This window comes from the organism of the source record quoted next, unplaced genomic scaffold (genome assembly GCF_019419815.1).
Source record: "Pyrus x bretschneideri cultivar Hongxiangsu unplaced genomic scaffold, Pyrus_bretschneideri_v1 Contig32, whole genome shotgun sequence".
NCBI classification, from domain to species: Eukaryota; Viridiplantae; Streptophyta; class Magnoliopsida; order Rosales; family Rosaceae; genus Pyrus; species Pyrus x bretschneideri.
In genome coordinates, this window is record NW_025999635.1 from 2525425 (window position 1) to 2540092 (window position 14668).

General features: G+C 34.5%; 1 long non-coding RNA gene across 1 annotated transcript; it reads left to right on the forward strand.

The window, feature by feature from the left end:
- The first annotated feature begins 11741 nt into the window (after positions 1–11741).
- On the forward strand, positions 11742–13439 carry LOC125480133. The gene is made up of 2 exons (XR_007260523.1): positions 11742–12030; positions 12685–13439. It is a non-coding gene; the product is annotated as an uncharacterized LOC125480133 (long non-coding RNA).
- Positions 13440–14668: the final 1229 nt, after the last annotated feature.

Here is a 14668-nt window from a genome sequence, read left to right on the forward strand (position 1 = left end):
CAATAAGATGTTAGTTGCTGAGGGAAGTACAAACGCCGTGGCTATACCCCCATCTCAACGACAGAGTCACCAGAAAAGTTTGTGATATCATGGTCGATGATTGTGAGAGGGGAGAAATTGAACACAACATCACAATACTGGTGAGTCTTCTTAATTACTTGAGCTGCAAGCGGGTTTGAATATTTATTTGATGTGTTGATAAATGTAAACAATGTGTAATATATGAGATTAGAGTATTTCCACGTAGGTTTAGTGACATTTGTGATTGAAATTCATTTGTTTGATGATGATCCAGTTATGGTACTTTGATGTAAGTTGTAGAGAATGCACATTATTTTAAATTGAGTGGATGTTCACGGTAAATTTCTAAACAAAAGCTTAAGGATTCGATTTAGGATTAAGCTACTGTATATGAATCAATATAATCGTCTGGCGTTTTTTACCAGTCAAGAACAATTTAGGAGAACAATTCAAGTCAGATAACCATTAATTAATCTATTTATATATTGGACAACAATATACTTTGAAAATTCTGGTTCTGATCCTTTTGCTAGAATATATTGTATAGTCAACGTTTCTCCTCTTAATTTTCTTTTAAGGCTCTCCTCTTCATTCTTAACAAGCAATTTCCATATGTTTCTTATGTCTTTTTTTAAGGTTTTTTTAGATAAAATAGTCTCTTATTGATATAATTTCTCATTTTGGGTATTGATAATGAAAATCTATAGAAGTGATCCCTAATTTTGTCCCCTGTAAATTATTTTGGTTATTCTGTGAAAAATCTGTCAATATACTCGTTAAGTGGAGGGATTGGTTGGACAAATATACCCTTAAAAAGGTGGTCACGTAGTCTTTCACGTGACAATTTAAAGAGGATATTTTACGGAATAACCAAAATGATTTACAGTGAGCAAACACATAGACCACTTCTATCGATTTTTGCTGTCAGGACCAATGAAGAGTATACCCATTTTAGGGACCATTTTGGTTATAAAAGAAAAAATATGTTTAATGACTTTCTGATGTTTTCTTGTGAAAACCGTTGTGTTTGGACACAATTTCCACGAGTTTCAGAAGTTTCTTGTTGAACCAAAAAAAAGGACACAATTGGTCCATTCTTCAATTCAATGGCCTCAAATTGGGGGATGCGTCAAGCCCATATTGTCCGACAAATTTTTGGAGGTGCATCAGGCCCATAACGTGTATGGGCTATTTTACTCCATCTTACTTGCTATTCGTAAATTAATGCATGATCTTTCTTTGGTAAGGTAAATTAAAGGAATTGGATGAAGGCTAGCCTAATACTATCATTATCCTATGATTTACATTCTTATAGGATAACTAATTCTTAAACAAAATTAAGGTGGTTAATCCCACTAGTCCGACCTGTGAACTAGACTCTCAGCACGTTACGACTTCTTTTTTTTATATAAAAAAAAGAGAACATAATTCTATTGATGGACAAATAGTTACAAATGATGCCAACATGAGTACATAAACTTTAGTGACCAAATCCTTGATCTAGAGGTAAATTTGCACAAACATAAAAAAGAATTAAACTCGAAGTGGCTACCACACAAAACAAATGCACTAGTACAAATCTGTCATAATGACAATAAATGCAACAAACACACATCAAAATCATTGCTATACAACAAGACCACAACAAAGCTATCGCCACAAGTTGTGACCACAAACACAACCCTCTAAAGTTTTTATATTGCTTTGCACGACACGAACATAACATGAATATAAACAGATAAATCTGAACATGACTCATCATCAACCCCATTAAACCTAATATAATCTAGTCACTTAACAACAATTAATCAAATCCATTCCACCAGGTGAAAACCCATATGTAATTGTGTCTATTTTCTACTCTTTGGACATATATTAATCCCTAATTTAGTAGCTAGTAGAAGTTCTTAATTAGACTTGGGTCTTTCACGTGTTCCATGCAACTTTTTATATTCCCTTTTATCCTATGTGAATTTGATCATGTGTTCGATCTTTAATTAGGCACCAATGAAAAATCAAAGGAGCAGCATCTATTCCATCGCATCTTAGACCACTCTTCACATCACATGGCCCCTACCTTTCGGCCATGACATGGATTTCACACTAAAAAACTTGCTTTATTTTCTCAAAGCTAGAGAGAAGATGATCAAAAGGCAAAGCAGTTCCGTTCACTTTAGGGTAAGTGAGTGTAAGCAGCAGCATCAATATTCAATGGAGAAGCAAGATGATGACGAATGCCAAATCAAGAAGTGCATGTTTTTTCCAACCAACCGAATGACCAAAATAGTCAATCAATGGCCTTTCCTAGGCAGACACAGATGCCCCGCAAACGCATCCTGACGGCGATTTTTAGGGCAGCAGCTGGAACTTCTCATGCTCCATGGATCGCTGTCTTTGATGTGATTAATATTTACTGTTCCTGGCATTAATTGAAGAAGTTGGGGTTTACCATAGGGCAATAGAAGGAGTAACCTTAATTACTTATAAACACGTGTAAAGTTCATTATTTTCCCTCATGTGAGAATGAGATTCAACTCTCAACATGCCTTCATGTATAGCGAATCTTCCGGTCTAACAAGTTAACAATACAAATTGAGTGACGTGGGGCGTGTGTGGCCGTTGGGCTTCACATGTTAGACAATACCATTGAGAAGTTCAGGTTACACCATAAAATCAATTGACTATGACATTTAGTACTATGGTATAATGGTATTCATCTTCACTTGTAAGTGAGAGGTCTTAGGTTCAATTCTCGTCAAATGCGAATTTGAAACACATTATTGCTAGCCAATTATGAGACTAAGCCCACCCCTCCCCCTTATTGTAGATAATATTGTTTGTTAAAAAAAAAAAATCAATTGACAATATGAGGAGTAACCCTTGATGCGGGATTCAACTCTCATAACGCTGTTTACTTTTTGGAAAGTGATTTTTATGCATTATTTTTCTCCTCACGTATGTACACCCTTGACTTTTAGGGCAGGAGGAGATAAATTTAAAAAGGAGGTGGGAAAATCATTAGAGTTATGATAATCAACCTGAAGTAAAATTACGATACTCCTAGTATCATTGAATTTTACAACGATGTATTTTTACGAAGCCCTTTGGATTAGACAAAGCTAACTGGTGAAGGATGGTTGGGTAAAGGACTATATATAAATGAGGTACTTAATGATAAAACCCACTAGATTGAGATGTATTATTTCTTAAGCATAAATACAATAAGGGATGCAGTATAAGTTAACATTAGGGTTCCTCACAAAGATCGTTCTCATTAAATTAATTCATTTCACGCATTATAACCTTGTTTTACGTCAAGAGGTCAAATTCATACATGACATATGCAGACACACACACCTAACTACCAAAGCAAAAACGGACGACAAAATATTTTGCTGCAAAGTATTGATCACCTGCTACCTGCAGATAAGGACTCTATATATACACCAAACACCCGTAGAACTATACAGGTTCAAAATTTTAATTAAGTAGAACGAATTGCAGAAACCAGGACATGCAAAACACAATGAGATGACCAAAAGGATCCAATGTGACAGCTAGCTAGATATTACCCACAAAGTTAACATATAACTCACGTCCCCACAAAAAGAAATTATAATAAGCAAGGGTTACCCAATAAGTAATGACGAAAACCCTTATGTATAAATATATGTTGTGCTCGCACAGACACATATTTTGACAAACTTTTTAGTAGTTCTTATTTCATAACTTTTATTAAGAATCCGAGTCGTCTATATTTTAATTCATCATTTATGAATCATATTTGCAAAGAATTAGACAAATAAAAAACTAAGACATTTATTTGTAGTGAAGAAAATAGACGTATACACTTTTACAAAGAAACACTAAAATGAATACCATTTAATTAAATTGTCATAAAATTTAGGTGATTTTTGATAGAGATGAGTTTTGAGGAAATACCTAAAAGATAAACAGTTGAATCGTTGAAATACATTATGGCTTAAGAATGCGGATCAAATATAGAATAGGATTAGGGGGAATACACATGATTTTTCACACACATTTTAACACACTTGCATGTATTTTCTATTCTGTAATTTTCTTTAATGATCCGAAACCCTAATTCCTAGTTCTTATACTATCGTTTGCATTTGAGGGTCCAAAACCCTAATTCCTTAGTGTCGGTGTCCCACTTCTCACAGAAGCCAGATTGAAAGCGCCATTGAGTTTGATGCCAAACAATGGGTCAGGGTAGTGAGGGGTGTGACACAGGAAGGGGTCCTAACCACTAATTGATTTGTCCTTTATGTTTGAAGACCCTCCTAATTGAATCTACGTGACATAACGTCCATGTCCGTGCTAACCCTAGCTCTAGCGCCAGTGAGAAACAAACAGGGTGTGTACGTACGTTTTACATCAGGAATGTATAAACACTAGCTATCTAGTGTCGATAAGTTTACACATTTCAGTGCCGTGATATTAGAAACGTCCTTGCATCGGTCTACCAGGCTAGTTAACATGACAAAGAAAATACTTCTGTAATTTGAAATTCAAATGCCCTACAGTTCTGCAGAACCCTAGCTAGCTTTACACACACATATACATATGGTATCTCCCACGGGCCAGCCATCAGATGAACACCATTTGAAAACAACTTTTTCTGGGTCTGCCATTCCTTCGATCATGTCGTGTTTGCACGATTTAGGTAATAGCAATTGACACTGCGCATTAAATTATATATTGTTGAAATTTGAAAATGCTAGATGGATTGTTCCCACCAACTTTTGCCCCATGCTGCCATGCAGTGCCAATTCTTCTTGCTGTATAAATCTAATACAAGAAAAACATTTTTTACCGCTAAGATAACTAATAATTGACTTTAGGCCCCGGATGATTAGTAATACTTTAGAAAAGTAAGACATGCATATGTATGTTATGTCAGTTGATTATTAAGAAAGTGTACCTCCATTCTCTTGCATCCGAAGTTAAATTTTGCTTTCCATATGTTTACTGTAACTTAGAATATTACTTAATAAAAATATAAAAAAAAAACAAAACGATAAAGAAATTATCATCACGCACCTTCTGCTTTGAGAAGGAAACCCTAGCCTCTCTATACCCACACCACATATATTTTGATCGATGTTTTCTTATTGTCCATAAGCATTAGTACAATTTGACGGATGGAACAGTAGCTTTCTCATCATCTTGTGTATTTATAATGGTGTCAATAGATGTGGTCCAAACCCTCCACGTCCAACAATTGAAGAATTGTAGATGAGGGCCAAGACGGTAGTCAGCATAGGACCTCCCAAGAGATGATTTTAATGGATCTCCAATCACATTCGTTCATCGTACTTCGTGCAGTTAGAAATCATTGTAGATTTTTTTTATTTAAAATTGAATATAAATAATACCTGACAAAATCTAACCTCATGATGTATGATGAACGAATGTGATTGGAGGTCCCTGAGATCCTCTCTCGTTCTATTTTGGCTGATGATACCTTTTCAAACTTTAATAGGGGTTTTTTTTTTTTTTTTTTTTTTTTTTTTAACTTTAATCCTTGAAAAATATTGGAATTTAATTAAAACCTAGTGTTAGATTACATATTGATTTTTGTCTTTTGATGTGTACTTTAATCATTTTTTTTAATATCTAATGTGTATTTTATTTAATGTCTTTGTATTAAATATTTAAATTTATTAATATACATATTTTAATTGAAAAAATTACATATAAAGTATACTTTTAATAATTAATTTTATATTGAGATAACACTTTTTAAGCATTTCAAGGAGAGACAAAAGTTAATACATGTAACAAATGACATCATTGCCTTTATTTTCTCTGGAGTTTAAGTTACAAAAATACCCTTGATACAAATTGATTATACTAAAAATTACCCTTTAGCAGTTGGAGGATATGAAAACTAGTCTGCAGTTGAAGGTCCCTCGCTTGGCGATTTGGTCATCCCATCTCTGCGTACATTCTTCATTTCAAGACCAGACATATTCCTTTGTTATGTTATCGAATTATAATTTTATATGACTTTTGAAGGAAACAAACCGTCAATAAGACTTCCACCCACCTACCCCACTTCGCTCCGTCGCCAACAAACCGTCAATAAAACTTCCACCTACCCCAATCCACCACCGGCAACTCCCATATCTCCTTAGTCCTCACCCAACCAAGCCCTTTTCTCTTTCTGTCTAAACTTCCACACTAGGTTCATATAAGAGGTTCTGTTTCAACTCACTACTTATCACCACCTTTAGGTTTCAAATGTGCAGGGAGACATCAAAACCAAGTTCGAAATGTGCAGCAAGGCATGGTGTTTTAATTGCAATCTCTTAATTGGTTTATAAAATTAAACTGTAAATTATACAAAGAAAGAAAATTAAGAAACAAAAATTGAAAGAAAAACAAAGGGGTTAGTTTGGTGGTGATGGTGGAACAAGAACTACTTTGGTTGAAGGTGGAGACTGGGTTGCAATTTTGTTTAAAGATGGTGAAGGGTTGTGGAGGTGAAAACAATTGGGCCAAAATGGATAGTTTTACAGTTTTTCATATTTTTATTTTACTTTTCTTAAAATGGCGTCGCATTGCAATTAAATGTTTTAAGTTGTGAAACAGGTGTCCAGTGATTCATGTATGACGCACTTTAGTGGCAAGTCTTGCCAACACTTCTCTTCTTTACATTTACGGTGATGAAAACAAAATATTTACATTTATGGGTTGAATTGATTATGCAAAAATGGTCGAAAACGAATTGAATTGATTCTGCAAAACTGATCGATGAAGGGTTGAACTGATTCTGCAATAATGGTTGAAGACGGGTTGAAATGTTGAAATGATTCTGCAAAAATGGTCGAGGATGGGTTGATCGGATTCTGGAAAAATCGTCTAAGATAGTTTGAACTGATTCTACAAATATGGTTGAGGAATGGTTACACTAATTCTGCAAAAATAGTTGATGACGAGTTGAACTGATTCTGCAAAAGATGTCAAGGACGGGTTCAACTGATTATACAAAAATGGTCGATGACGCGTTGAACTGATTTTGCAAAAATCGTCGAATAAGCGTTGAACTGATTCTGCAAAAATGGTTGAGGATGAGTTGAATTGATTCTACTAATAAATGATACAAACTGATTTTATATATAATTTCAAAACTGATTCTGCAGGAATAGTCGATGATGGGTTGAGCTTTTGGCACATGTTAATTTTGTTGGAGTTGTGAAGGTTGGATTTTATTAACAACCCTAAAGCTTTAGGGGTATGATTGGTATTTTAATATATTGTTTCAATATTTTTAGGTTAGGCTTTAGTTGTTTTTAGATTTTGTCTCTCCTTGACATGTTTAAAAATCAGTGTAGTTCATTGAAATATGGTAAAAGTTTTTGTCTCTCTATATAAAACTCCCATTTTAATTCATTAATTTTGTTTAATTTCCTCCAATTAGAGAAACATTTAATAAAAATATTCACAGTATGAAAAATATGTAAATACATAAGTGTACCAAAATATATTATAATAAATATAATCTACAAAATGTTTGTACGGAAGTATATGTACCAAAACGTAGATAGTTAATGAAATGTATTATATTGAATTAATGTACCTAATATGTCTGTATCGAAATGGATATACCAAAATATATTAAATAAATTAATATTCCTAAATGAAGAACACAAACCGTATCAAAATATATTATATAAAAAGTTAGTTTACCGTGATATTTACAATGATGAATGAAATAAAAATTAGGATTAAATGTACTTAATACATTAAACAAGGAAGAAAAAGAGAAATAAAACAACAAAATATAATTGTATGAAGTGATTAAATGTATGCTGACACATTTAGTCAAGGGACAAAAATTAGGTTTCTATCTTACACAAGGGATTTGGATCCTCTCCTGAGCTAATGGAGAGGATCTTCCTGATCCATCATCATGGACCGTTGGATTTTTATCCAACGGCTACAATTATTATAACTTTAAAGGGACCCTCTTATTTGTAGCCGTTGGATAAAAATCCAACGGCCCACGATGATGGGTTAGGAGGATCCTCTCCATTAGCTCAAGAGAGGATCCAAATCCTTACACAAGGTTATAGTTTAAAAGTGATTTTCTTAAGGACTAGAACGAAGTTTTCTATTTTTTCTTCTTCAACTATTTAAACAACTTTTATGATAGTAACTCAATCATCTTACATATTTATTATTCACAAAATGAGAATTCGCTTAAGCTTCTGGTATTCAAAGGGGTAATTGTTTGTGATCACTTTATCTTATAACTTTTGTTGTGCCAGAAGTTTTAAATTTCTTGTATATATATATTTTCCATGAAATTAACAAAACAAAAATTCGGAATTAGTCATGACCACATGATCTTAGATTCAAACTTACACGAGTAGATTATATTATAAGGAAGTTATTTTCACAAATTTTTTTCTATTGCTAGACACTTCTATTTATTCTTGACATCTAAATTGAATAAATCATAAGACTCAAAAGACAAAAATAAATAAGAGCATGCAAACAACATTTTTCAGATTATATATATTTCTAATCCAAAATTCCACGTTATGAATTCAATAAAAGAAAAGGGTGTGTGAGTGGAATCTGTTGGCCCTAGGTGGATGAATAGTATATCTCATGCATGGGAGAGATGAAGATCTGAAATCTAATGGGCAGCAGCAATAGCCAATTAGCAGGTGCATTCAAGTTCCTGTGGTGATCCAGCAGATGGGTTACAAGGCCTGAGAGTAAATAATTCTTGTGTCCTGCAAACAAGGAACATATGTCCTTGGATGTGAGCCAAAACCCTATTTTCAAATCACATCAGACAGTATAAGCCAATCACAAATTACCCCATCTTCACATTATGCGTGGGAAGGTAAAATATATATGCATGGTGGACCGTGGAGCCACTGTATAGCACCATCGACAAACCTGCTCTGTGGCTGTGGTCCATCTATATGCTTCAGTGCTTCACTAGTGTGGACAAGATCTAGCACCATCCATGCCATCATGATCTGGAGTGGTCAACTGTGCAATCTTGAAGCGGCCCCCGCATTTTGAACGGCCGAGATGACTACAGTAGAAGCAGGATTAGCTTTTCAGCCAAGCACTAGATATGTTGTTTTGCCCTTTCATGTATTGCACGACAGTCACCATTTATGGAGGATGACAAGTAACTGTTACTATGGAGCATGTTTTTCTTTCTTTTTCGTTAGGAACTAACAACTAATTAACAAGTGAGAAGTTTTGAAAAGGTTGCTGCCGAATTGAGGAAAAAGGTAAAATTTCACTTACACACTTATAGACAACATATATAATGCATAGTCATGTTACAAAGATCAATAGTGGTTAGAGGACCCCATCCATAAATCAATCTTGCAAAAAAATTCACATGGTAGGTGGCTATATTTAATTTAGCAATACACAAAGATTGGAAGTTCATTTTATGGGGTAACATAATATGTAAAATTCACTAGACCGACTTCATTTTCTTATCAAATATAAGTTGTAAAATATGTACAGAACCAGCTTCTGAACATGAATCCTGCTCTAGAGTTTACACGGTCAAATATCATAGACTGTTGCTTTGCTCGTATAGCAACGAATTATTGACTAGATGTTGATTGTCTATAGTTCATTGTTTATGTCAATTTTAGTTCAATAATAAAGCAGTGTTGTGTAGGCAATACATGGTCACCAGACGGGGTATTGATCCCGCTCCATGAACAGTGGAACGGAGTCACTTTTAAAATTGGGCTCAGGTAAGTATCTATGTATATATTATGGTGAGTGGACGGCTAAGAAATTAATCAATATTGTTAGTAAGATTGACACCTTTTTTTTTTTCTTTTTTTTTTTTTTTTATGCCTATCCATGTGCACCATTTATAGGCCTTCGTAGTGATGGTCCTCGCACTTTGGTGTCTAAACAAAAGATAACAAAATTGAATAAATCATCGTTTGTGTCTTCTATTATCTCGTTTCTTTTTTGGTGGTTTGGTAAATGTTCCTTTTATGCTTACTAAACGGAAGAACTTCATTGGACTAACACTAGGGTTTCCAAAATTTCAACTATAATTGTCAAAGAGTGAGGACCATCACTTTAACTTTGTTATTAGATAATTTGAAGTTTTCCACTAAAATTTAATTTTAACTTTTCTTTTTGTAATATTAGAGGAATCAAATTCTCGACGTGTTTTAAATTCTAATCTGAATCAATCAACTACACCACATATTTTAAATGATTTTACTGAATTACATTACATTGAGGAGAAATTTTTCCATGTACTAGCTAGAAATTAACACAACTCGATGCTTTAAGTGTCATAATACAAGTGATTGAAATGTTTTTTAAGTATTCAACTACTTATATTATGACACTTAGTATAACAGATCGTGTTCCGACACGCTGAAAAAATATCTCGTCTTTGAGGAAGACCGGTGCCTTGATTGACTAAATCACACACCTTGTGGATCCCACTAGCTAATACATTTTAATTTCAAAGAATCCGGATCCTCTTTGTGAGGATCTAGGGGATTCATGAATCATGTCCATTCATCGTACATCATGCGGTCAGAAATTATTTTATATATTTTTATTTAAAATTAAATACAAACAATACCTGACAAAAACTGACCGCACGATGTACAATAAACGGACACGATTCACGAATCATCACCACATGAATCCAGATCCTGGTGGAATTTCAAAATCCATTATAGGGTCTTATCATTGACTGATATATGAATATATATTTAGATACCATAATTAAATTTTTAAAAAAATGAGAATGTGCAATACTCTGTGAAAGCATAGAAAAGGAGTAGGTGTGTGAGGGGGAACATGGTTGGACCACAGACCTTGATTTAGATGAGGAGAATATATGAGAAATTAAACCATAAATTAATTCGATTGTACCAACTTGTTGGGGGACTTCTAATGTGGACACACAACGTATAAACCTTTTCCATGTGTCTAGTTTGTTTGAGAATGGGGTCTACAAATAAAAATATCCTTGAAATTAAACTTTTATATGTGATAAGATAGGGAAGGTATTTGAGATAAACCTCAAGTCAGTGATAACAAGTTGGTGTAGAACTCACCATTCAAGAGCCGAAGCTAAGCCTTTTTAGTTATAAGTAGTGAAAAATACAATTATACCATGATCTTAACTATTTAGCTCATTAACCCTATCAATTGTCATAGAAAATGTCTTCATTATGATTATTTTGATAAATAAAAAAATGAATAAAACTTGCATTCTCCTCTTTGAGAGATAAACTCATTCTTTGGCCACTTGTAAATAATGTGTTTTCATCCTAAAAATTTCATAATCGAAACTGTTCAATGTCTTAATTTTCATGTGAAGATTATTTCTACAAAAATTCATTCGACTCGGATATTGTTTAGTCATTTAAATTGTATCAAATAAATCAACGGTATAAGTACCGAGTAACATATTAATGATGAACTGTCCATTTACTTGATACATTTAGAGGACTAAACGATCTCCGTTTTAAATGATTTTTTGATTTTTTGTGAGTATGATATTCAAATGAAGATTAAGACACTGAACAATTCTGATTATGAAATTTATATGGTAAAAGTAGAAGAATAAATTCACCCCTAAAGAAGGGAATGCAAGTATTATCCAAAAAGAATAAAAATATATGAATGGTAACATCGAAGATAAAGAAGTTATAACGCTCACTCCCTCTTTTATATTGGAGGCTCCCTCAAATACCATTTTCCTCTTACACAGAGAGTTTTGAGAAGGAAGCGAAGTGCTGGGTTGGTTTCATATATTAATTGCTTCTAGAGGAGGCATCCAAAGGGATCGCATTGATCCCAGCTAACTATTTATTTCCACCGTTTGGTTTGGATCATGCTATCCCTTTGGATTTCTCCTTTGGAAGCTTCAAACTTATTTCTTTATATCTTGCATCAACGACTTCTTACACGTTCAAGGTATTCGGCCAAACTCGACGGTTTCTTGTTCAGGTAATTCAAACTTTTTCATATATATGTCTTACCTTCTTCTCTCTCTCTCTTTTTGTCAGATCGAGCTTCGAAAATCTATGTTTTCAGCAGCCAACATCTGAATATTTTCATTGACTGGAAAAAAAGATGCACATCGTCATAGTTAATGAGACAAATTATGCATTTCGATTAGGGTTTTGCATTCTATACTTATGATTCTACCATATATATATATATATATATATATATATATATATATATATGTCTTTTCATCATGTCGAAAATCTATTTGACCCTTAATTATGAACTCCCCTCTGTACCAATTATTCATGAAATTAACTTGGGCAAAGATTTTGGTTTGTATATATTAATCTCTGTTGTTTCTTCAATTAAAATTTGAGGATACTTTTCTGCATATATAGCTTCCTTTATATCTTGCTAAATTATGTAATTATTTGTTGTGTTGTATATAGAATATTAGGGAAAGCTATAAGTTAACCAAACCCGAAATCCCATATGAACATCTTGGATCTGATTTTCTGGGGATAAAGTTCGACGCTAAAACCCAGAAATGAACTCTGGAAAACAATCAATTGTTATGTTTACTCACGTTGTTTACAGGTGTCATTGATGTTTATTAATCTTATTTAATTATTTTTTTTTAATTTAAACCAGCTGTCTCACTCCCCAACTCTCTCTAACTCCCTCCTTCCAAAAACCCTAGATCCGAAGACCTACAGCTACCTGCCTCTTGCTCCGGCTTGCGGTCCGCGGCAACCATTTGCCCCCTAATTCGAGTCATGCTTATCGTTTATTTTGTCCCCTCCCACACACCGTGCCCCCACTCTCCCACCGCTTCCCCTACCTTCGTGCCATGCCTCCTTTCCCCCCGCCTCGTCTTTGTCCCCCTACCTTTCCCTTACCTCGCGCCTCTTCCTCCCCCTCACCATCCCCTCTCCCACAAATTTTCAAGTAGCTCGCCCTTCCTTTGATGAATCTCTTCCTGAGCTCTGGCTTTGCTCTTTTGGGCTAGACCCGTGGGTATGGGTAAGATTTGTGGTTGTGGCGGGTTAGATCCACCTCCCATGACTCGTTCTCCAGGGTGATTTTGCGCTCCTCAGGCAGCCTAGCCGCCTTACATGACCAAACCTGTGGCGGCTCTTGTGGTGAATGCTATACATATCTCTAGAAGCGCTGTTGGTGTCGTGGAGTCAAGTTTCTTAGTGGTTCCCTTTTCGAATTAGTTAGTTTTGTTTAATGTTTTGTGTTATGTCTCTTCGGCGAGTGTTATGGCCTCGTTGTTCTAGCGATGGTGCGATGTGGCCTAGTTGCTTTAGTTATGGCTTATGTGTGCATTCAGAGCATGATTTGTCACGTTTATATCTTTTGTGACATATTATAGGACGTGCATCCAGTTTTTGTGTGTAGTAGTCATAAGGGGTTTTATCTTATTTGTTGATGAATGAATCTCTTCAGATAAGAAAATTGGTCAATGAAGAATACGTACCCATTTGGCACCTCTTAGATTTGATTTGGGTTAATGGAACCTAGCTCCATTGCTTGTAAAAAAAATTCTTATTTACATTATAACAAAGATAGGTTAAAACTGATTAATCTTAGTAATTTGTAGTATACTACTACATTACATATCTATGGTGAATACATTTTTAATCAAATTTCCTTCATCCTGTCGAAATTTCCTTAAAAACATTATGGTAAACAAATTGTAATCGATTTTCTTTTGCAGTGAAACATGAAAAAGTAAAAAATAAAAGTTTCTAGATTAAGAAACTGGTAGTAAGTTTTGATTTTCCAGTTCATGAATCATGATTAGCATAAAAGTGGAAGCTGTCAAGGTGATGTCTTGCGTTACAATTTACCCTAATCTCTGCAACTTTAGATCATTACCTTCCAACACTTTGACTTCACCTTTTTGTAAAGGTAATTTTACTTTGACGATCAAATTGACAAATTGCAAGAAAGTAGAAACCACATGGTTTATTAGCATGAATTATTTTCTACAATTGCCACCACCCGAAACTAGGGAGATCCAGTTGAACTTGAACCTACTAGAACAGACTAACATGGCCACATGAACTACAGTGGACCAAAGTCAGGAACTCCAAATCTCACGCTTTTAAGGACTTTAATTAGAATCCAATGTAGTGGAGGAATGATTTTATAAGCTTAACGACTTTCTTTTTCCCCCACTTTTGGGCCTCGCATTGAGTGCACCAAAGGCAAAGGCAAAGACATCATATACATGTGATGAGATGAGACCAAATTAAATAAAAGTTCTTTTATCCATTTCTCTCATTTTGAAATAAAGGATCGATTTGTAAAACTCATACGAAACGTACGAAAATTCTAGCATGCTTTGGTGTACTTGATTTATTTTGTCGTAAGACTGATGACTCCCAACCTTGCACCACCTTAATTATTTTCCTTGTTATTAAATTAATAGATAGACTTAAATCACAAAATTGTATATTGAAAATGGTCTTGTATGCGTTGATTATATACATTTAGGTACGGTTTCGGCCACCAAAGTTGGGGTGTGGGGAGGGGAATGGGAAAGGGGTGGGTGAGAGCTATAATGTGGGTTGGACTCGAGCACGCATCAACTATCCCTGAAGTCTGTTTGTGTATGTTTTACTTT